General features: G+C 42.2%; 1 protein-coding gene across 4 annotated transcripts in view; it reads left to right on the forward strand.

The window, feature by feature from the left end:
• RALB (RAS like proto-oncogene B) overlaps window positions 1-22,134 on the forward strand; it is a 37,418-nt gene that overhangs the window by 2,818 nt on the left and 12,466 nt on the right. The window contains exon 2 of one of the 4 annotated variants that reach the window (XM_044438055.1): window positions 7,113-8,072. The exons of 1 other annotated variant lie outside the window; for it this stretch is intronic. The gene's annotated coding sequence lies outside the window, so the exon portion shown is untranslated. Of the gene's footprint in view, window positions 1-913; window positions 8,073-22,134 lie in introns of those variants that run through there. 2 more of the 4 variants (XM_044438056.1, XM_044438053.1) reach the window with 2 other exon arrangements.

The raw sequence follows: 22,134 nt of genomic DNA on the forward strand, positions 1-22,134 counted from the left end.
CTTATCTACAAAAATATGGAAGTAAGTCCAAAATAGAGCTATACACCATGGAAACAAGTGAGAAGCAGCTAAATGAAGGTGCGAGGAGGAAGAAAATGCAAGCATTGGGGAAGATTGTGGGTTGAGAGCTATGTTATACTGTAATATATGAACAACTCAGTATGTGACATGCTGTATAAGTCACACACTATTAATCAATACATATTGTAGCCTAAGTTAGGAACAGGGTGATGTGCTGAGTGCGCCTCCACACCAAAACAAAATTATCTCCATTGGAAAAAAAACAGCATGACTCAGAGAAGGCTAGGCAAAAACCCTTTCCCGACATGTGATTTTCTCAGCAGAGGAATGTATTTATTTTTGGTACAGTGAAGCATCATGCAAACCTGTTACCTGTATTTGAGATGGTACAGCCTCAGTAAGAGCAAGGACTCATCACAGAGTCAATGGGGACTTGAATCAGGGAGCAGATCTGGGGGGCTTGGTCCAGGCAGAATATAGCTAAAAACCCTGTGCATATAAGGTGGAAGGGAAGGGAAGGGAAGGGAAGGGAAGGGAAGGGAAGGGAAGGGAAGGGAAGGGTGAGTTTGATTTTCTGCCAACAGTGCAAACAATAAGCTAAGCTACTTTCTCCCTCCTACTCTTGTTATGGTAAAGCAAAAGGATTTGTGCGTTTATGATCTCTTCACAGCCAGCTTTTGCAATAAGGGTGGGGGGGAGCTTAAAACTGGAAAAAGTAGCCACAACATGCCAGTGTGGTGTAGTGGTTAAGAGCACGGGACTGGGACTCAGAGGATCTGGGTTCTAGTCCCCGCTCAGCCATGGAGCCAACTGGGTGACTTTGGGCCAGTCACAGACTCTCAGCCCAACCTACCTCACAGGGTTGTTGTTGTGGGGATAAGATGGAGGAGGAGAACGATGTAAGCTGCCTTGAGCCCTTTGCACGAAAAAGGCACGATATAAACAAACAAACAAACAGACAGACATGCTCAGAATGGCTTGCAATTGCAGTGGGGAGCGGGACAAGCCAGTGCCTGCTGCCTCGAAGGACTGCTTGGGTTCGCTGCAGTGGCTGGTACTAGTGCTTGTCTGGGAGCTGCCTGGCAAGAACAGAAAGGGGGTTTTGCCACACTTGCCAAGGGGTCCCTAGTGAATTCCCCATGGACACAATAGGGATGGTCAGCCAACAGTGGGTACAACAATGCCTACATGTGTTCTTCGGGTGGCTTGTTGCCTGTGAAAGAGTCGGCCTGGGGAAATAGGAACCCACGGTGGGTAGCAACCCCTGAAGGGTTCTTCTGCCAGACAGTTCCAGTTATTGTCTTTCATTTGTAACCTTCCCATATTTCCTTGTCACTTCTTCTGTCTTTTCTTTCCCCACAACAAGATGTGATCAGGAGGGAAGAGACAAGGCCTTTCAGTTACTAGTGCTAGGAATCCTCCACCTGGAACATCCTGAGTGGCCAATTTGTGCAAAGGAAAGGAAGCTCTTGTGTCTTAAAACAGTTGTGTAGCCCAAGGAATTTTGGAAGGTTTGGCTTGCCAGGGAGTGGGAAAAAGAGCTACTCCTCCAGAAATGCCCTCTGAGATCTCCATTGAGCATGATCACCTTAAATTCAAGCACCTACATGTGAATGTCATTTGATCAGCTGAATTACATTTTAATGCATTTCAAACATATCTTTGTGTATGCAGTCTGTGTGGACAGAGTAGGGAAAGGGATGTGCTGGAAGTGGTGTTGAAGCATATAGCCTAGAGTTGATTAGAAATTTAACAGGATTATTCTCTCTTGTTCCCAATACAACAAAATGCCAGCCACAGATGCCAGTTCAGATGACCAACATAGGCTAAACATGCCATGGTGCTTTGCTTAAACCTTAGTGTATGCAGGTGTGATTTGAGTAATCACCCACCCTGCCATGGCTTATTATATTTGCATCCAAGAAGCATGGAAATATGGGAAACTAGCCCATGAGTTGCTGTTGGGTTGAGGATTATTTCTCCCTCAAATATAGCATGCCACCAGTGTTCAGGTGACATGCAGCCAGCTGAATGATTATGTAGATCATGCTCAGCACATAGAAACATAGAAAACATAGAAACAGTGAGTCAGAAGGGTCCTCCTGGGCCATCTAGTCTGACCTCCGGCACTAGCTGGCTCCGCTCACGACATGCTGGGGCTTAGGCAACTAGGGCTTGTTTAGCCTATGATGATCATCTGAACTGGGTCCTAGTCTTTTAAGAATTGAGCCTTCACCAAATGCAAGCAAAAGCCAGTCAGCAGTAGCACAAAGGACACTTGCAGGCACAATTATGACTGAGGTAGGTTAGGCTAGAACAGCTTTCCCCTGTGTGTGCTTTCCAGATGTTTTAGACTACAACTCCCAGCATTTCACACTGTTGCAGCTGGTGGGAGTTACAATCCGAACCATCTGGAGGACACCAGGTAGAGAAGGCTGGCCTAAAATGTCAGGGTAGGGATAGTAACAAGGAAAAGGGCAGAACTCTAGTATGGACGGAATTTATATTAGAAATACTTTGTGGGAGGAACAGAGAGTAGTGCCAATCTGATTAAATGGCAATACTGGCCTAGATGTGCCAATGCACAGATTCATACATATGGAATTAGAAAAGCTGAATTCATACTTTGACTGTGTAAGAGGATGCTAAATATATATGTGTGGTCAAATAAGCCAGCGTCAGGATCTAGCCAAGGTAGTTATTTGGGTCCCCAGGGAAACTAACTATTCTTAAGACAAGCTGATGCAGTTTTATATTCTTACAAGGACTTAGGATGAATTTCTTCTGCTTGCACCCTGCAACAGTGAATTCTTCTCGCAAACGGCAGTATAGAACTAATGTAATACTTAGGCTGCTGCTTGCTTGGACGATCAATAATTGCTCAATAAATCATTCTTTTAGGTAGGGAGAATATCCATGCATATGATGCAAAGGACAGTTCCAACAGAGCTAGGCGGAAAAAAGTCAAGGAATGGTTAACATTTACATTAGACAGAAGAATACATTTTCCATTGCTTAATAGTGGCATTAGAGGAAACTTGCTTAATCAACCAGCAGAACAGACTTAACTCTAAATGGAGGGGAAATGGCTGTAATTTCCTTTAGGCACATCTAAAGGACACAGAGAAATGGCTCCCAAGCTGTACTGGAGCCTGGCTAATTTCTACAGAGAGGGTGTTTATATGACAGAAAGTAAGAGCGAAAGAGAGAGCTGGTTCAGATGTATGATGAGCCATGGTTAATTACAGTTTGTTTGAAGCAAGCTAAATTCAAATGATGGGTTTTGATACTGTCTTGTTTCAACAAACTATAGTTCTGAGTTTGGATGTAATACTAAACTGCAATTAATAAGAAATGGAAGTAAAAGTGTCTGATCTCCTCTTAGCTATGCCAGAGGAAAAGGGGTGAATGTCCTTGAGGCTTGTTCCCGTTGTGATAAACCATGATTTTCTGTGACATCTAAACTGGTCTGGACTGTGACTACTCTGCAGGGAGGAAAAGAGTCACTCCCACTCTGTAGGGAGTGACTTCAGGCACTCTGTTGGTACTCCTTTTTTGGAGGACCTGAGACGCGAGTTCCAAGGATGGGCTCTACAAACACAGGATCGAATAAAGCCCAAGAATACAGTCTTCTTAGAGACATTCCAACATATCCTGTGTCCCACTGGGGCATGAAAAAGGGGAGAGGATGTCTTGTCCAGTTATGGGTCTTTTAAATAGTTCAAGCTGGAGAATATGTTTCCACTTCCACTTTTGCTGCTTTGCATAAGTATGCAGTCTTGTGCATATTTTCAGAATAACCAGCTGGACTTCCTGCCAACTTCCATAGTTATTTGTAAGCAGTAAAGCAGTAAAGAAATGTAGTCTGGTGGAAGATGGAAAAGAAGTGCCCCCCTCCTGTTAACTTCTTTCTTTGCCAGGCTCCATTTCCGTTTGCTTTATTTCCCCGCCATCCAGGAATGTGCCTATGCCGAGGCTGCATCTGTATCAACCTTTTCCAATGTAGTAACATCCAGCTAAAACTTCTATCAGTTAATAGTCGGAGATTATGGGAACTGCACCCTGAAACATCTGAAGGGCATTGTTCTGGGCTTTTTCAAAATGAGCTGGTCTGGATGAGACACCTGAGGCTGTACTGAACAGTGTGTGACATGCATCCATTTGTACAGGGATAAATTGTACAAACAACACCTTCTGGTCAGGCCTTATTATCATAGCTATTGGCTGTGGAGCAAGCCAACCACACATGCAGTTTGTGGGGAGCTACATGAGCTGAACGGGCATGTCTGAGTGCTTTCAAATGCAGACACACTGCTTTCAGTTCTGCCCATGGTCAGTGCCATCTTCCTCAGCCTAGTCCTCCAGATGGCTAGACTAAAACTTGCAAGTTCCCTGACCACAGATGGGAATTGAGGGCCAAAACATCTGAAGACACAGGGTTAGGGAAGGTCAATGTCCAGTGATGTTAGGAAGAGAGGTCAGTACCTTGTTCAATAGGGACATCTAGGGCTGGACACTGGGGCCACAGACCGGTGCCCAATGAAAGCAGCAGGTCTCAGGGCAGCAGAAGCAAGCTCTTATTTCATTCCTGTAGTAACCATGGCTTAAATAATTTGAGTTTAAAATGCAAACGTGCACATGCTTGGAATACTTTTTAAAAATCAAAATCAGTGAACTGTGTTGTCTTAACATATCAGGAATGTAGAAGCAGTTGCAAAGCATGAAATGGCTGGGTGGAGGGAGAAGAGAAATGTTCACCATATGATACATATGGCTGTCTAAATAGCCCCAAAAGGACCATAAAGTCTGAGGTCTAAAATTACCTAGCAGCATCACTGATCATGTCCAACTGTCTTTGACATCCACAATCCAATTAATCAATTTGCAGGAGCAGAGTTGAAACAGAGATGGCTATGCACAGCATATAAAACAAGCACGAGTCCAACCCCCACCTTAGAAGGGCTGAAACCTTTGTGAGCTGAAAACATGAATCTGAGCATTCCAGTAATTTAATCTGAGAACTGGTAATTTGGCCCCAGACTTGCTACTGCAGACTAATCGAATGACTGAAATACAGCCTGATAAAACAACCACCAGAACAAAGCTGATTTTTAATGTGCCTCCTTTTGCGCTGAAAGCTCCCCCCTCCCCCTGGTGATGAATGGGAGCATGCAAAGGGAATTTGTAGAAAAACTACAGCTATCCAATTTGAACAGAAAGACTCTGCAGAATACAGCCACTGCAAGAATAGCATCTTCCTACTTGCTAAGAAAAAAAAAGGGGGGGTGGGGTTAGGATGCAGCAGCATTTCAGAAACGTAGCACACTATTATGGGATCCAACACGTACAAGCCATGATTGCAGCAATCAGCATCTGCCTACAGTGTCTCACACTGCAAAAAGCAATCAGGAAATACTTCATCTCTGAAAGGCCTTGTATAGACCAAGTCATGGAAGAAAATGGAGAGAAAGAGAAGGAATCACAGATGTTATAATCAGATAGTAGGTTTTATATTTTAATGTAAGAAACAACCTAGAACATAAAATAAACTAACCAGAATGTTTACGGTCTAAAGAAAAGCTTAAACTATGGGGAAAATGAGAAAATGGTGGGGACAACAGTCACAGCCTCCATGGCATTCTGACCCTGCTTTCTCCTTTACCTGATCTATGGAGTTTGCAAGTAGAATAGGAACGTGCCCTTTAAAGAACATCATGGGTGGGTGGCTTGGGAGGGAGAACTCCTGCAGCCCGGTTCAGAAATCATGGCTTCTTTATATATCTCTCACATTTTCTCTACTTACAAGGAGCTCGAGGTGGAGTACCTGCTCCCCCTCTGGTCTGCTTTACCCTCACAAACTCAGGTGGATTGGGTCAGGTTGAGAGTCAGCGACTGACCCCAAAGCACCCAGCAAGTTTCATGGCTAAGTGGAGACTAGAACTTAGTCTTGGACCTCCGGAATCATAGGTCGACACGCTAACGGTTACGCACTAGCCATTATACCACATTGACTTTCTGCTAGGGAATAGGTCATCATCAGTGCCCTTCCTCTCCTCTTTTGCATGCCAAGGAAATAGTAACGATATAGAAAGGAGGGTAGGGGCAGATCTGAAATAAAAGCTCAATCCTAGTTTGTTCTCTTGCTTAAATTAATCTATCATTTAACTACATCCTACAGATTAAGTACACTGTAGTTCAGATGTCATCTAGTTCACAGGGAACCACCATTAGCTTAAAAGCAAAAGTAGATGCTTTCATTGTCTGCCTCTGATCTGCAAAAGACTGGAGGGGAAACATGTGAGCCTGAAAGCTTCTGCAGGCTTTTTCACATAGCACAAAATTGTTTCCCATTATATCATATCTGAGTCTACCTAGCACTATTTCAAACAGGTTACTTAACTCAGGAAATGTCTCCAAATGATTCTTCCCTTCCTATTATCTCAATTCAGCATTTTACCACTAATATGGAAACCATCAAGAAAAGGACCTATAATGTGCATAAGGAAATTCAGCATTGTGAATCATACTTCTGCTTGCACAGCATACATTTCCCTACCTCAAAATCTGTTCAAGAGAGTCTCCCAACTACCAGGGCAGATTTGGAAGCCAGAGGTGGAACTGAGAATCACCCCCTTCTCATTCTGCTGATGGTAGTTGCTCCATCAGAAGAACATTTAATACTTTGTCACCAGAATGTGGCAAGTCAAACTCTTACACTTATTTTTATTCTAGAAAAAGCTTAAATTTCCTACAATTCAGATTCTTTTGAGAACAGGACCTTTCAAAAAATAACTGGCAAACCTAAATCTGTTTTTCTTGCTTTCCCCAGTCACAATTTTCAAAATGCCTCTAAATTCTGGGCAAACAATTCTTTATTCTGGCAGGCCTTGGAAACTTTCACACTCAGTTTTTTCAGTTGATGTTGGTCAGGGTCAAAAGCACAGAAGTCATTCCATCTGAATGCTTGACCTATCCAGTTTTCCATATGTAAGTTGCCCCAGGACATAACCCTTTTGATTCTTTAAAAAATGGTGATGTACATGTCAGAAGATGTAGCACATTATTTATTACATTTATTTACCACCCCATAGCCCAGAGGGCCATTCTAATGAATGAAGCAAAGAGGATGGAAAACAAATGTGAATGAAAAGGAAGACCCCTAAAAGAAAGATCTTGCATACTACATGCAGCTACAAAGAAGCCTGAGAAATGTTCAAATGTTCATGATGTGCAACAGCAGCTTACATTCCATCCTTCCGTATTTTCATGCAGCATGTTTAGTGGATGGTCCTTAATGATGTGCTGGCCCCTCAGATGTTCCTGCCACACTTCATGGCAAGCAGGCGCAGTGTGACAAGCACCAGCACAGGATGTGCCATCACACATGAAGTGGGCCTGCATCTTCAGGAAATCTCCCAGCTAGTGTCATTACTTACACTTCTGAGATATATCAGCTGAATCCAAAGTAAACTGGATCCTGCTTTCTCCAGCTGTCTGTCTTCTGGTTTTTCTTTAATACACTCCATTGAAAATGCAAGGAGCTGGTCACATAGGTCCTATAATATTGTCCCAACACACACTTTTTTTGTACAAGCCAGTACTATCCACACTTACTCAGTAGTCCCATTTATTGTTATGAGCATTACATTACATGCAAACCCTGCCTTTCTTCCTCTTGCTAATAACCCAGGAGAACCCTCCATTGATGTGTTTTACCATCACAACGGCCCTATGTGGTAGATTAGGCTAAGTCTGTGATTGGTCCAAAGGCATTCCTGACTGAGTGGGGACAAGAACGCACATGTTCCAAGTCCCAGTCCAATACTCTGACAACTATGTGACACTGGCTTTCTTTGTCCAGATTCAGGAGCTGCAGGCCAAACCCTTGCATATTTATTCAGAAGCTCAACAAGGTTAACCCCAAGAAAATGTGTTCACATACCTATTTTTCTTGACTTTGAACCATAATCCAGTCCAGAACAAGGAATTCAGCAATATTATTATTGTTATTATGCTGGCACTATGAGCAGAAATAGCAGACCAATCACAAGGTAAGTGTTGTAGGCCTTAGAGGCACCAAAGTGGCTCATTAATGAGTAGAGTTAATTGAAAGTGTGAGTGAGACCATTATACACAGTGGTGTGCTAGTGATTTACCATGGTCATAATTAGCTGCTGACATTTAGACTTCTAATGAAAAGATAATTTCAACACCTGCTGACAAGTTTCTATCAAGTGTAGCTGATTAAGACAGAGAAGCAATGCACAATATTTGGATAATAAGGAGTAATCACCCCCGCTTTCTCAGCCTTAAAGCCAAGTATAGCCACAATGGTTCAGTATGCATATCACCTTCAATATGTCTCTGTGTATTATATACAGCGATATGCTAGTAGTAATCACTGGAGGATTCTTTCAGTGATCTGGAGTGGCCATGTTAAAAGCAACAGGGCTTCTCTTGGGTGATTTTAGCTTAGCTGTTGCAGTTCTCAGTCTGCATAGTAATTTTAAAACTTGGCATTATTGGTCAGGGTCTTTCCTAAGTGACCATTGATACAATTTTCAGAAATTCTATTAGTATTCCAGGTACCGGCTTTATTGGCTCAGCATACTACTTCTTCATTTCTGTTAACAAAAGAGATAGTTCTGACTTGCACATGAGAATGACTGGCATCTTGCCTCCTGTGCCAGTGGGGTGGTGCATCCACTCTGGGCTTACTCTGAACTTTTAAGGGGCTGTCCATGGTATTGAATTCTCCCTGTCCCCCACCCCCTCAATTTAGTGCCATAGGTCACTCCTTTAAAGAATAAGCTAAGGCCGAGAGTGACACTGCATCCACCAACCGCTGCTGGATTCTAGCCAGCCATACCATGTTCCAAGATAAGCTCTGTCATCCCCCTTTTTCTAATTGTCACCATTCTATGGCCACTATGCATATTCAGTCCTCACTGGGTAGTTTTGGGGCTGGGGTGAATTGTCCCATTCTTTTTAAAGAAATGTTGCATTTCTGCTAACTTTGGGGTTTTCCCCAACCACGTGAGACCAGCCTCTTATTTCATAGTGACCTTATCCTGGATCCAGTCCAGGCACTTACTCTCCACATCGTTATTCTTGGGATTGATGTTGAACATGGATAAACATATACCGCTCCAGTATAGAAAATATTGAGGCTCCTTATGCATAAATTAAAAATGTTTACCGTAGTGTTTATGTATTTGAAAACTGAGGAGGAAACATTCTTAAAAAGAGCATGTTTTTCACTGGGGAAGCTTCTTAATGAAATATCTATCATGACTCACTAGCACGCTTTCATTTGTCATCATAACCATTTACCCAACATATAACATCTCAATCTGGATCCAGCCGAATGTTGATAAATACTCAGTAGTTTCACTCAGTGGTTTCCTTAATGTGCATATGGGTTGTTCTTCTTTTTACATATTACTGGTTCAACAGACCTTCCTTATTAAATAGGACTGCCAGCTTTTCAAGCAGCCTCCTGTGTGGAAATTAGCTGGTGACAAATTTCATCTCGGTGCAATCCAAAGACTCACCTGCTTATTTATGCTGCTAAATCTGTTAACACCCAACTCCAGGGGACAACTGAAAAATTGGCAACCCTACTGTTACATATTTTCAGCTCGAAATAGAAACTTTCACTTTACTTCTGTCTGCTGTAAATTAAGATGAGACTTTTTCTTTACAAAATTGATGTGGCTGTGAGAAAGAAATTTTTCCTCCACTCTGATTAGCTACCAGCAAGCCTGGTTTTTTTTTTTTTTTTTTTTGAGACATCCATTTTGTAAAACAGTTGGTTTTTATGCAATTTGAAAAATAATACTCTGGTAACAGTAGACAGAAGCAGAGTCTATCTGTTGCTGGCCAAGTAGAATTGTGTAGCGGGAACTCTTACTCCTTCAACAGGAGAATCACTCATGTAAATTCCCTGTTGGATGAAAGAAGCCTGTATTCATCACAACTATTTCTGTGAAATAGTCTTATTCTTCTAATGACTCGAGTTGATAACCATCCCATATCGACATTTGGTAAAGGTAGATGGAACCATTTATTTACTTATTTACTTACATACATGATGAATTTTTATCCTACCCATCAGCTGGAAGGGATGCTAAAGCAGCCTATGAGCAGTCAATAAAGTGAGGCAGTCCCTACCTGCACACAAGCAAAAAAGAGATGGGAAGGAAAGGCAGGGGTGAAGCAATGGTCTGCTTCCCATCATATCTCCCACTGTACAGCCTACTGAAATCTTGGTTGCTGCCAGTGGCAGCAGAGAAAAGAGAAGGAGCATACACAGGGGAGTTCTCTAAAAACAAACAAACCTCCCCACAAAACCTGGGGATAAAATAACAACAGAAACCCGGTAAATGAAATATTCTACCAAACCTTGCCATTATTTTACTAGATTTAAAGGTCCAATCTACATGTTACATTAAATTATCATTTGGCATTGCATTTTTAAAACATGAAATTTCACTTGCAGGAGGACCTGATCAGGATCCAGATCCAAGGTGGAAGATTTTACTTTAAACAAAGCCTTTACACTCCCAAGGCATGGGCTTAAAGGAAAATTCCTCCCTCAGGAATGCAAAATATGTGGCAGCTTCTCCTCAAAGGAAGTGGCAGGTTCCAGAGGAAACTAATGTTCATTGGGATCACAGGGCAGGACTAAAGTTCTTTTAGAAAAATCTTTCCCTTTTTGCATAGCATTTGGTTCATCCATTTGGCATGTAGAAACAAACTGAGCCAGTAAATCAAAAGTGAACAAACAGTACAGATTCTGAACCAAATAAACATTTTCAGAGGAAAAAGCAATCCAAAATTAAAAACTTAATGTGATATCAGTGCTGGCTGGGGGCTGGACTAGATAAGCTCTGAAATCCTTTCCAATTCTGTGATCTACTTTGAACACCAGTGTGTTTATTCAAAGTCAAATTCTCTGACTCAATTAGGGAAAAAAGCTTTAAAGACTAAGCCAGCAAAGAATAAATTGGTATACATGTTCAGAACATCATTCTACATTTCAGGTCTGAGCTCAACTAGACTCTCACATTTATGTTCAGAAAGGAGAAATGCACCATTGCCTTTGGAGACTGAAATAGCAGTATAAAAGTTACTTGCACAATCAGAATATTCTATGATACTAAATCAATATAAAAATGCACTGCAGCCCCAACAGTTAGAGTTGCCTAATGCAGTACAGGCTCCTGCACCTTTAGCAACTGTGCAAAAGGAATTTCAGCAGGTGCAACTGGTTGCCAAAGGTATTCTGGGTGAAATTCCAATCTTTGCACAACTATGAAAGGTACAGGAGCTTTGTCCTCTTTTTGCCTCTGCCCATCTTATCTGCACCTACTTCTGAAAGATTTAGGAAGACTGCGAAATTATAACACACACACTGCTAATGCAATTATCTGATTTAAGTTACAGCACCTGCTCAACCACTGCACCCGTTTTCAAAGAGAAAAAGACTAATATATTGTAATACGAAGCTGACTTCAGAAATTGAGAAAGAGACACAGAACTCTTGATTCTCACCTTGATCCTTTTAGGACCGTCTCCAAAATTTGAGCCAATAGGAATGATCCTATGCAAATTATTAAAGTTAACCATTGGTTCGATTTCTTGCCTGACAAAGGCAGGTAGCGCCGGCGGCCGCCTCATCGCACAGCCGCGCATTCTAACCTCAGCCCGTTCTCCGTTTTAGCCAATCGCTTTTCTTCCGCCTCCAAGAAGGCACGTGACCACGACCGATAACGCCCTCTCCTTTCCCAGGATGCGCGCAGGAGAGCACGCGAGTGTGGGCGTGAACGCGGGGAAGGGGCGTGGCAGATGTCACCCTCCCTCCCCCCCCCCCACAAAAACCCTCAGAGATTCTGTGCTCGCTTGATACGGCGCGTGGATGCGCGCGCCACGTTAATAACTTTTTGAAAGTGCATGCAAGAGGATGGTCCGCGGGGGCTACGTCTGCGTGCGCGAGCGCGCGGGGCCGCGCGTTCAACGCTCTGGGCACCGTCTTGAGCGTGGCTGCGTGTGCGCGCGCGCGCCCTGCTCCGGCACCCGCCCCACAGTGCAGGCAGCGGGCGCTTAAAGCTGCGGGTCCCGGGTGGTGGGGAGATCCTTTTGCTTGTCAGCTTCAGGTAACAAAAAAAGGGGGGGGGTGTGAGCAAAATACTCCTGCACAAATTTGAGAAGGGTTGCTGCGCTTTGCTTTTGTTTCTATCCGTGAACGTGAGAGAGAAGAGGAGCAGAAGAGAGGTAACCGGTTACTGGTCCGCCTTTTCGAGGGGAGCAGAAGGGGCTGCCGCTGCTGTTGGTTGCTAACTCAATGAAGAAAAGAAAGAGAGGCGGCGTGTGCTTATGGGGGGGGGTCCTCTTTTCTTTCTCTCCCTCACCTCTTAATCTCTCTATTCCATGAGACCACGGTGGAGTGCTGAAAATTAGGCTACTGATTAAAGTTTTTGACTGTGCTGAGAAGCCCCTGTAAGAAGTGGGATTAGGTTGAAATTTTGCTGCAACAGATTAATTTGGCTACGCCTCAAGGAGTGTTGGAAGGATAAATCCATGGATGGGGTGAGGAATTTCGCTTGCCTTCTTGTCCACCCCCGTGCCTGTCCCGTAATGGCGGCATTTAAAAAACATATATGGATTGGGGGGTTTCTTAGACCAGCGGATATTTTTCAGTGGGTTATATTGCTGCTGCTGCTATTTTAAATTCTGCGGAGGGTTAAAGTTGCCCCTGGCCTTGGGGGTTGAGTGAGGTTCAGGTGTGTGTTAGGATGACTACAAATTGAGACTCTTCGATTGAAGAAGGTGTCTTATGCTTCTGAAGATGGGTAGACTTCAGTGATTTATTTATTTATTAAAACATATTAAAACATTTCTATGCTGCCCCATTCTCTGAAGCCTCGGGGCGGCTCACAACATAAAATTAAAATATAATACATACAACAAATTAACAATATAAAATAAGTCACCCTGGCCATTGACAAGTTCAGTAGGCTAGTGGTGACCTGACACGGGGATTCAGGTGGAGCCTCCATGCTCAGAGGGATTGTGACTTTAAATGTCAGGTACTGGGGATGAGCAATAGGCAGAGATGTGTTGACTTCATTATCGAGACTGAGCTAAGAGCTGGAAGGTCTCTAGTTAGAATCCCATTTCTGCCGTTAATTGACTAGGCACAATCTTGTGTGTCTTTAGCCAGAAAAAGATCTCACAGCTTCCAGCATTCCCTAGTCAGTCATGCTTGCTGGAGGATGCTGGAAGTTGTAGCACTTTTTCCTGCCTAAATGTGCATTGCATTGGACCCTGGGTGGCCTTCAGCAAGTGCCTCTCTCACTCTCAGTCTGCAATATGGGAGAGTAATACTGCTTTAGCTATTCTTTGTCTCAGCCTCAGTTTCATTCAATCCTCATCTGCAACAGGGAAAATAATAATACTGGCTTAATGTCTGGAGTTGTGGTCAGGATTACTTCTGGTAGATAATGCATGCAAAATGCTTTGAATGCTTGACAGCACTACAAAAGCTAAGGATTATTCGGACCCTACATGTGGAGTGCCTGGAAACAGGGTGCTGAGCCAGAGGAACCTGTGGTCTTATCCTGCTGAATTCTTCTTAAAGCTGCTGTTGAAATGCATTCTTTGGGTTAACACCCATCTGCTTGTAGGAAATGAGGGTTTACCCCCTTCAATTTTGTACTCAGAGGATGTCCCAGAACAAGCTGACTTGTTTGTTGTTTACAGGTCTAAAGGTTGTTTGCAGGTCTTGTGAGAATAAAACAAGATAGTTCAATAGAAAGTATATGTAAAACTGGGTAGGAGCATTAAGAGTTCCATCTTTTTGGCCACCATGTCATATCTGCATGCATTAACAGAGGTGTGAGTATAAGCAGCCAGTAAATACTGTTGATCGGATTGTTTGGACTTTCCCACTCCTTGGAATATAGGTTAGAATTGATAGGTAAACTGTGGATGTGGTACTACTTCAATTGGTACTGGGTATGCATGCTATTGGGCTGCACAGTTTCTCTACAGGCAAGCCTTACAGGGTAGTGGTGAAGAAGAAGCCATCAGAAGCTCTGATTTCTACATACAATTCATTTTGCTCTGATTTCATGATTCTTGAGTAAGTCTTGCTTTCAACCCTTAGTTTGAAATCTAAGGTGAACTGTGGTATGGAAAAGACTAATTTGCCCTTGCTCAAATTTCTGGATCCATAAGCATGTATGGTGAAAATGCACCTGTATTTCTTCAGTGTGGGTGAATAGCAGTCTTTTCTTTTCATGAAGAATCAAGCAAAATATTGTCTTTACCACTTTTGATCTCATCTAGATAACTAAGAACTGTGGAGTATCATCTGGTGTTGTACAGATACTTGATTTTGAGCTATATGGGAAAGAGCACAAAGATGCTAGAGATAAAGAGGCTAGACTGAGGAGGCTTTTTAGCAGTACAGACTGCTGCATGTGAAGGTTTTTTCTCTACTAGAGTAAGACCTGAAATGTTGCCAGGAAATCTGAGGCTTGTCATACTGACTTTAAACCCTGCTTTGTGCATTTGGAAAAGCATGATGCATGCAGATTCAACTGAACATGTGACAGCCAAATATTGAGTCATTGCTAATTGGAACTTACTTTTTCTGCAGTTGCATACAAAATAGTTGGAGATGTCTTTGCTTATTAATGGCTTAATATTTATCATATACTTGATGCTTAGTTTGTTTGCCAGAGAAATATCTAAAACAACCTTAAGGAAATGTTGATAGCCTTATAAAGCTGTGGTTATTTTTGTATGATTTCTGCTCAGTTGTACAGCTAATGAGTGCAAAATAATGAAAGATTATGCATAGTAATGGAAGAAATCTAGTTCTGTTGCCACCACAACCACTTTCTTATGGTTATTTCTAAATTTTGGAAATGCTACAAGTTGCTTACCCTCTTGGCTTGTAGAGGAATTCTTGAATATATTGCTAATAAAAATAGCTTCCAAATGTTATGCTTGTGTCTACTGTGCACCAGGGGGTGCAGTATGTTGCATGTATGTTCCATTAAGTACTGTGACTTTGGCTGTAGCTTTGTCTACAAGGTGTGATGGCAGCTATGTAATGGAGCATTGTATTGTGCCTTCAAATGACTCTAATTAGATGGGGACAGGTGGGTTGACTTAAATTTGGAATGCTGTTCTGAAATTTGTTTCCTTTTTACAGTCTAATAACAAATTAGACTGTGACCTGGTGTTTTCTAAAGAAACATTATGCACTCTGAAAGCATAATTCAAAACCTTTGTTTATAAAAGTCATGTGTATATATAACAGGGGTGGCCAAACCAAGGCTCAGGAGCCACGTGTGGCTCTTTGAGTCTACTGTTGCGGATTGCAGAGGGCTCAGAGCCTTCTGTTCTTCCCAGTTTGGATTCCAGTGATAGCACAGGCGTGACTGCACCAGGTTTTCCCAAAGCCACTGACCCATCCTACCTTATGAGAGCTTCCCCCAGCATGCCCTGCCCTCTCCTGCTGACAAATGCGAAGGCACTTTGGTGGTTCTACCTCCACTGGAGCTCCAGGCAGGAAATTTGGTGGTGCTGTTGAAGGAGGCAGGGGTAATCGCAATTATTCTGGCAGTGGCATTTCCTCAGTGTCTTCAGCAGCAGCTGCCTCAGCTGTGGCCAGAACCTCCTGGTGAAGAAGTCAAACCTGGAGCAGATATAGGCTGACCATGGGTTCATTTTTCAGACCTTCAAGAGTGAGCATGGGGCAATTGGGTGGGAAGGGAAGAGGGACCAAAAGTAACAACCTGCCGTGTGCCATCTACTCCATCTTTGACTTCTCCATCAGTGGTAGGGCTGCAGCCAAGGCAACTGCCGCCGAGACACCGAGGAAATGCTGCTGCTACCAGAATAACAGCTGCTAGTGTTCCTGCTGCCTCCCATAGCAGCACCAGATTTGCCAGCCAGAGCTGAAGCAGAGGCAGAAGCACCTTTGTGCTTGTCAGCAGGAGTGGATTGAGCATGCTGATGCAAGTTTCTATTGAGGCCCCCAGCCCGACCTGCTCTCTTCTCACTCTGAGCGGGAAAGGAGTGTGTTGGCTGGCAGTCTCTCAAGAGCTGGCCCAGCTCCTGCTAATTTTAAAAAGCCAACCTTGAAAGAGGTATCTTGACCCCCTTCCTAAATGTGTAAAACATGGGGACCAGTTGCAGCTCCAGAGAGATTTTGTGGTCCTTATTTGACAGCTCCTGAAGATGGCTATCCTGTTGCTGCTTGTCCCTTCCACAGCTTCTTCAAAGGTCCCTTATCTTCAACGATCTTCAAGTTAGAATTCTAACAAAAAATTCTCAGCACTTCTCGCTAAAATAATTGCCAGGATTCTACGATAACAGTAAACCACTCCCTGTTATTTTTTTATTAATATGGTATTTTCTTTGAGTAGTTCTTGTTTCTTAATGGTCATTTCTTTGGGAAGGCATCCCAGCCCAGTTTGTGTTCCAGGTGTCTGTTTATATGTGTTATCATGCACATTAAACAAAACATACACTGATAAGCAAGAACATACTTTCATAAAGTCATAATTCCTAATAATAAAGGTAAAGGTGCTCATCTCCGTTTCTTAGCTGAGGGAGCCAGCATTTGTCTGCAGCAGGCTCTGTGATCATGTGGCTGGCATGACTAAATGCCAAAGTGCATGGAACGCTGTTACCTTCCCACCAAAGTGGTACCTTTTTATCTACTTGCCTTTGCATGCTTTCGAACTGCAAGGTTGGCAGGAACTGGGATGGAGCAACAGGAACTCACCCCGTTGTGCAGATTCGAACACCTGGTGACCTTTCGATCAACCAGCCCAGCAGCACAGCAGTTTAAACCACTTCACCACCTGCATCCCACAATACCTAATAATACCAAATAAATAAATGTTCATGCCTTGCGGCTCTCACAAATCTGACATTTACCGTATGTAAGTCTGGTCAGCCCTGGTATATAATATATAATGAATAATATGTTGGATATCTTGTCTGAAGGAGCTAAATTAATTAGTATTACATGCATGAGCATCAAGATTTCTCTCTTTTTACTTGTCCACACAACACTTAACAAAGAGAAGAGTTTGCTTCCATTTTCAACTAGATGTGGTTACTTGTATCTGATAGGGTTTGTCTCAGCTAGGGTTAGAGAAATAAGCCAATCTCTAACCATGTTTTATGATCCTGGCTTATTATCCTAAGAAAAAGTTGACAATAACCACACTTGGTTGAAATGAACAACCATGGTGGGTTGAACGAGTTTCCAGTCTCCTTCTTGCAGTTGTACTGTAGGCATGAAGGATGGAGTGCACAGCCTGAAGCTCATCCCTTCCTTAGGTTCCTTACTCAACTGTGGCCATGTTTTAGACATAAGACTAAGCCAGTGTGTATGTTACAATGTCATGATTTGGCTTTAAAGAATGGTGTAGGCTTTACATATATTTCATAGGAAATGCAAATTATCTTTTGATAGTAATTTTAGGTTATTAAAATCAGAGTATCTTTGTAAAATACTGATAACCTTAATACAATGCCTTCAGCTATTACCTGCCCTGTGGCTATGTCATCTGCCATCAGCCACACTCAAGTAACACTTGCCACAGTTGAGTTCTGGGGAAGGAGAAATTTTGTCCTTGCATTTGTTTGTATGAAAAGTCTTGTGCCTTGCTTTTAGATAGATGAGCAAGCCTGTAGTGCTATGATATGAATCCTAGCTGAAGAAGTTGCCATTTTTAAGACATGGGGGTATAAACACAACAATATGGACACAAAGTTCATGTGTGCAGGGGCTGAGCACAAATAGCTTTCTTCTCTGTCTTTCCAAAGCTGTCCAGGGGCTAGGGGATGCTCAGGAATGGCCTGGGATATGAAGTTGGAGAGGGAATTTATGAAATAGGGTGGAAGCTGAAATAAAATAGAATGAGAGCCCATTTCCCTCTGTGCCACAATTCAGACCTTTTATCAGGTCTGTTTGACCTTTTTGTGAGGTGTAGTGGTAAGTGGGAAAGCCCTGTTACATCTATTCCTGCATTGTCTGAATGCAACCCACCAAGATGACATTTTGACTATTTAGGTTAAGCACATGCAAGATTCGAAAGCTTTCAAAGGATATTTTTGGCTTGAGAGTAGAGTTCATAAGTGTATGTGGTCCACTGCCATGCTTTTTTTATGACCTGAGAGGTCATTGAGGCCCCATCGGTGAGGGTGTTCAAAGATAGGCTGGACATGCACATAGTGGGCATGTTGTGAGCGGAGCTGGCTGGAGCCGGGAGTCAGACTAGATGGCCCGGGAGACCCCTTCTGACTCGCTCTGTTTCTATATACTGTTTCAGTAGGATGTGCATAAAACATCAATGTCATCTCATTTGTGGGATTCAGGTTAGTAGGTTACTGGAAGAAATAGCACTGTACATTACTAAAACCTTGAATTAAAGTTAAACTGCCACTGTTATCTTTGCAGCCTAACAAGTATTTGCTAGCAATAAAATAACAAGCTGAAGAAAAAAATTACCATTCTAAGCTGTATGTATTTATTCAATGTAAATAATCACTTCCTTGAAAGACATACTCTCATGAGCATAAATGCAACAATTTTTAATCTCTGGTTTTCTGAATGTATACTGGATTCCATTCCATCGAAGTGGATACTGAGAGTGTGAAAAATGACTGCTTCAGAGACTAAAATTGGAGATAATGGAACAGGTAAAAATGCATTCAAGTGCAGTTTGAATTGAAATCCTTTGAAAAGTAGAATGCATTATTGGAAGAAATCAAACACAGAATAGTATTTTGGGAATATATTAATTTTAAGTAATTGATTCACTTTAATGTAAATGACTGGAGTGATTTTTAGCCTTCCTATTTTTCAGTAAGCTAACAGCTCTCTGATTATTGTAGCAAACCTGTGGTTATACTTTAGTAGATTGCAGTCAGCTCTTTTAAAGAATGCCTCCTGACCAGATAGTTGTAATGTAGCAGGTACTGTAGTATTGCTAGTCTATCAAGAGGATTTCTCTTGGCATGGAAAGCAACAGCTCCATCCCTGTGTTTTTTCCTGCTGAAAAGAAATCAGCAAATAAAGCTGATGCAAGCTTTAAAGTTTATACCATATTGCTGAAAGAGCTTAACCACACTTATGACAAAGTAAATGAGCCAGAAATAATGGAATGTGGACTGCCTCTACAGCTTACAACTGTAGAAGAGAAGTTTACAATTGTAAAAGAAGTTAGGTAAACATTGCCAAGTACAGATTTTTTTCAGGCCTTCATAAGAAACCCCAGGGTGGGTGAGGGAGTTCACTGGAAGAAATGAAAATGTACTCATTTACTCTCATAGACAAGCACATGCAGCTGTTTTTACTACTGTTGTATTGAGTTCACTAGTTCTTTAGATTTAATTATATTAATGGTAGTAAAGGAAACATTGCCACTGTATGTAACATTGTACTTGACTGGATTACTGAACTCATGAGTTCAGATTCTGGGTAGAGAAGCTCTCAGATGTTGCATGCAACACAACATTTCCTAGTATTGGGCCAAACTGGGAGTTTAAGCATATTGTTCCAGCTACATGGGGATAACGCTTTGTATAATTCATTCATTGATTCCTTTTGTTTATCATCTGCCTTGCGTTTTCTTTCTTCAAAGAAGGAAGAAAATCAAAGGAATTAAACTGGTAAACGGTTTAAAAATTCAAAGAAACATTCAAAAGAATTGAGAAACTTGTTTCAGTTCATGCAAAACATTCATGCATCTGAAAGGGAACATTCAGAATTGTAAGCCATGGATTGTTCAGAGTTATACTACTATTTTCAGGCATTTAGTATATATTGTGATGGTATAGGTTATAAATAAAATGGGTTTAGGATAGTAAACTTTCGGTACAGATACTAGAACACTTTCATCCTGCTCCTATCTTTGTGTGCTCAGAAGCAAATCTGTTGGGCACATTATGTAATGCTAAGCCACTGCTTGAGGTCCCTGCCAGTTCTGAAAAACCTGTAAAGTATACACAAATGTAATGGCTGTGAAGTCAGTGGAGGGGAAACTTCTATGAATTTAAGGGTTATGGTTAGGAAATGGAGGGCAACCACAGTAACAGAACTGTGAAAAGGATGGAGGAGTTGATATTGTCCCTTCCATGATTGGAAAGATAGCAAAGACTGAGAATTGCCAAGGGAAGGCTTGCGACCAGGAGACTTACATTACTATGGGCAGATATTATCCCCTGTTCCTTTTGTGCTCATACTCTTTTGGCTCCCCGCCCCCCAATCCATTCTCAATATTTCCAACTTGTTCTACCAGGTTCCCCTTTTCTCTTATAGGTATTTCTCCCCTGGGCCTTTGCAATGGCACAGTTAGTCAGTATGCAGCCCCATTTTCTCAATACTCTGATCAGATAGCCGTAAGCGTATGTTTGCAAAATACCAGCATAATAATAGTAAACTGTTACAAACCCAATTGTGTATTTTTGAGGTGCTTAAAAAAAGATAACAAATGAAGTTTGTTCAAAAGTGCGTTTTTGTCCCAGGTGGAAGAGCCGTCACTGGCAAAATTAGGAAAGGCAAGTAGGGGAGGGTATTTTTCTGCTTGTCCCAAAATGGTTCTGCAGCCAGTTACAACAACTCATGATAAAAATTATCCCCAGGGTTTGGATGGTAAAACCACCTGTGGGTCCCCTGCATTGTTTGTTCCTAAAAAGTAAGGCACCATACCTTACTATGATCTGGTTCTCATGATGCAGCTAGTTGTCAAGAGTGATAGATCCCATTAAAGTGGGTGGCTTGCCCTTTTGCATGCATCTGAGCGCAGGATCAGTTAAAAAAAATGGATCCCCCCCCCCCACAAAACACCACACTGGGATCTTTCTGCAAAAAGGGTACAAATCACACCACCCCTTTTCCATGAGCATAGATCACTTGCTCCTTCATTTGGCTTGACAGCTTGATTGTCAAGTCAAGGTGGCTGCCTTTTGATAGCTAGCCAACCAGACTGGGACAAGTGCATCGGAGCCTTCTTGGTTCAGTGGCTAGGCCTGATACTTGCTGCAGTTTGACAGCAGGCACTTCCCTGGCCATTGTCCAGATGAGGGCAATTCTTTCAGCGCCAGGCAAAAACCTTTTTTATTCTCCCAATATTTTAATGGTTAATTTGTTTTAATTTGTGGTTTTACACCTAATACGGGATGCTGTGCTACTCTTACTTCTATTTTTATTCTGTTTTATTATTGCTGTTGTGAACTGTCTCAAGACGTCTGTGATGGGTCTGTACACAAAAGTTTTAAACAAAACAACAAACAAACAAATGGGGCTGTCTGTTTTTGCACATAAGTGCAGTACTTGCACAGGCCCAATATATACATTGCAAATATTCATGCACATTAGGGAATCCCAAAAATAATTTATAAAATGGGTTCACAACCATAGCAAGTCCTTCCATGGAGCCACTTGGGCATTTTGAAGGGGTTTCCAGTGGCTATCAGAACAGGGATCACAAAGAGGTTTTGTGACCTCTAGGGGGAAGAAAAGTGGAAAAAAGCGCAAAGCGTCTAAAATGGATAACAGTATTAGCATGAAGAGATGAGTAATTCCTATCTCATGTTCTCTGGGATACCACTTGGAGGATCAAGAAGGAAGAAAGAGGCAAACATTCCCAGGATTGAGTTGTGATGTCTGAACCCAGCCATAGCATGCATTTGCATAACACCATAATGCAGACTGAGCACTTGCTGAACTGTGGTTTTTTTCTTGAAATGAGAGTTATCCTGTGGTCTGAATCCAGCCATGTCGGTTAATTAACTATGTTCAGTCCTCAATTCACAACCCAATAACAAACAATGGGCTCTCTTCATGAATTGCTCATGGCTGAGAAGCTATGGTTTGTTAGGGCAACTGAGTTTAGATAGCAATATAGCCCCACTTTCAGCAACAGCCCATGGCTCACTGACAACCATGTTGAACACATTCTCTGTTCTTGATTGTGGTTTTTCATTTTATGTAAGCCCTGCCACCATTGGGAAGTTAAAATATCTTTGTAGACTTTAAGTTAATATCCTGGCCAATGTTTATAAGAGTAGTGGTGG

Source organism: Varanus komodoensis, unplaced genomic scaffold (genome assembly GCF_004798865.1).
Source record: "Varanus komodoensis strain SLA01 unplaced genomic scaffold, ASM479886v1 scaffold32, whole genome shotgun sequence".
Classification (NCBI taxonomy): Eukaryota; Metazoa; Chordata; class Lepidosauria; order Squamata; family Varanidae; genus Varanus; species Varanus komodoensis.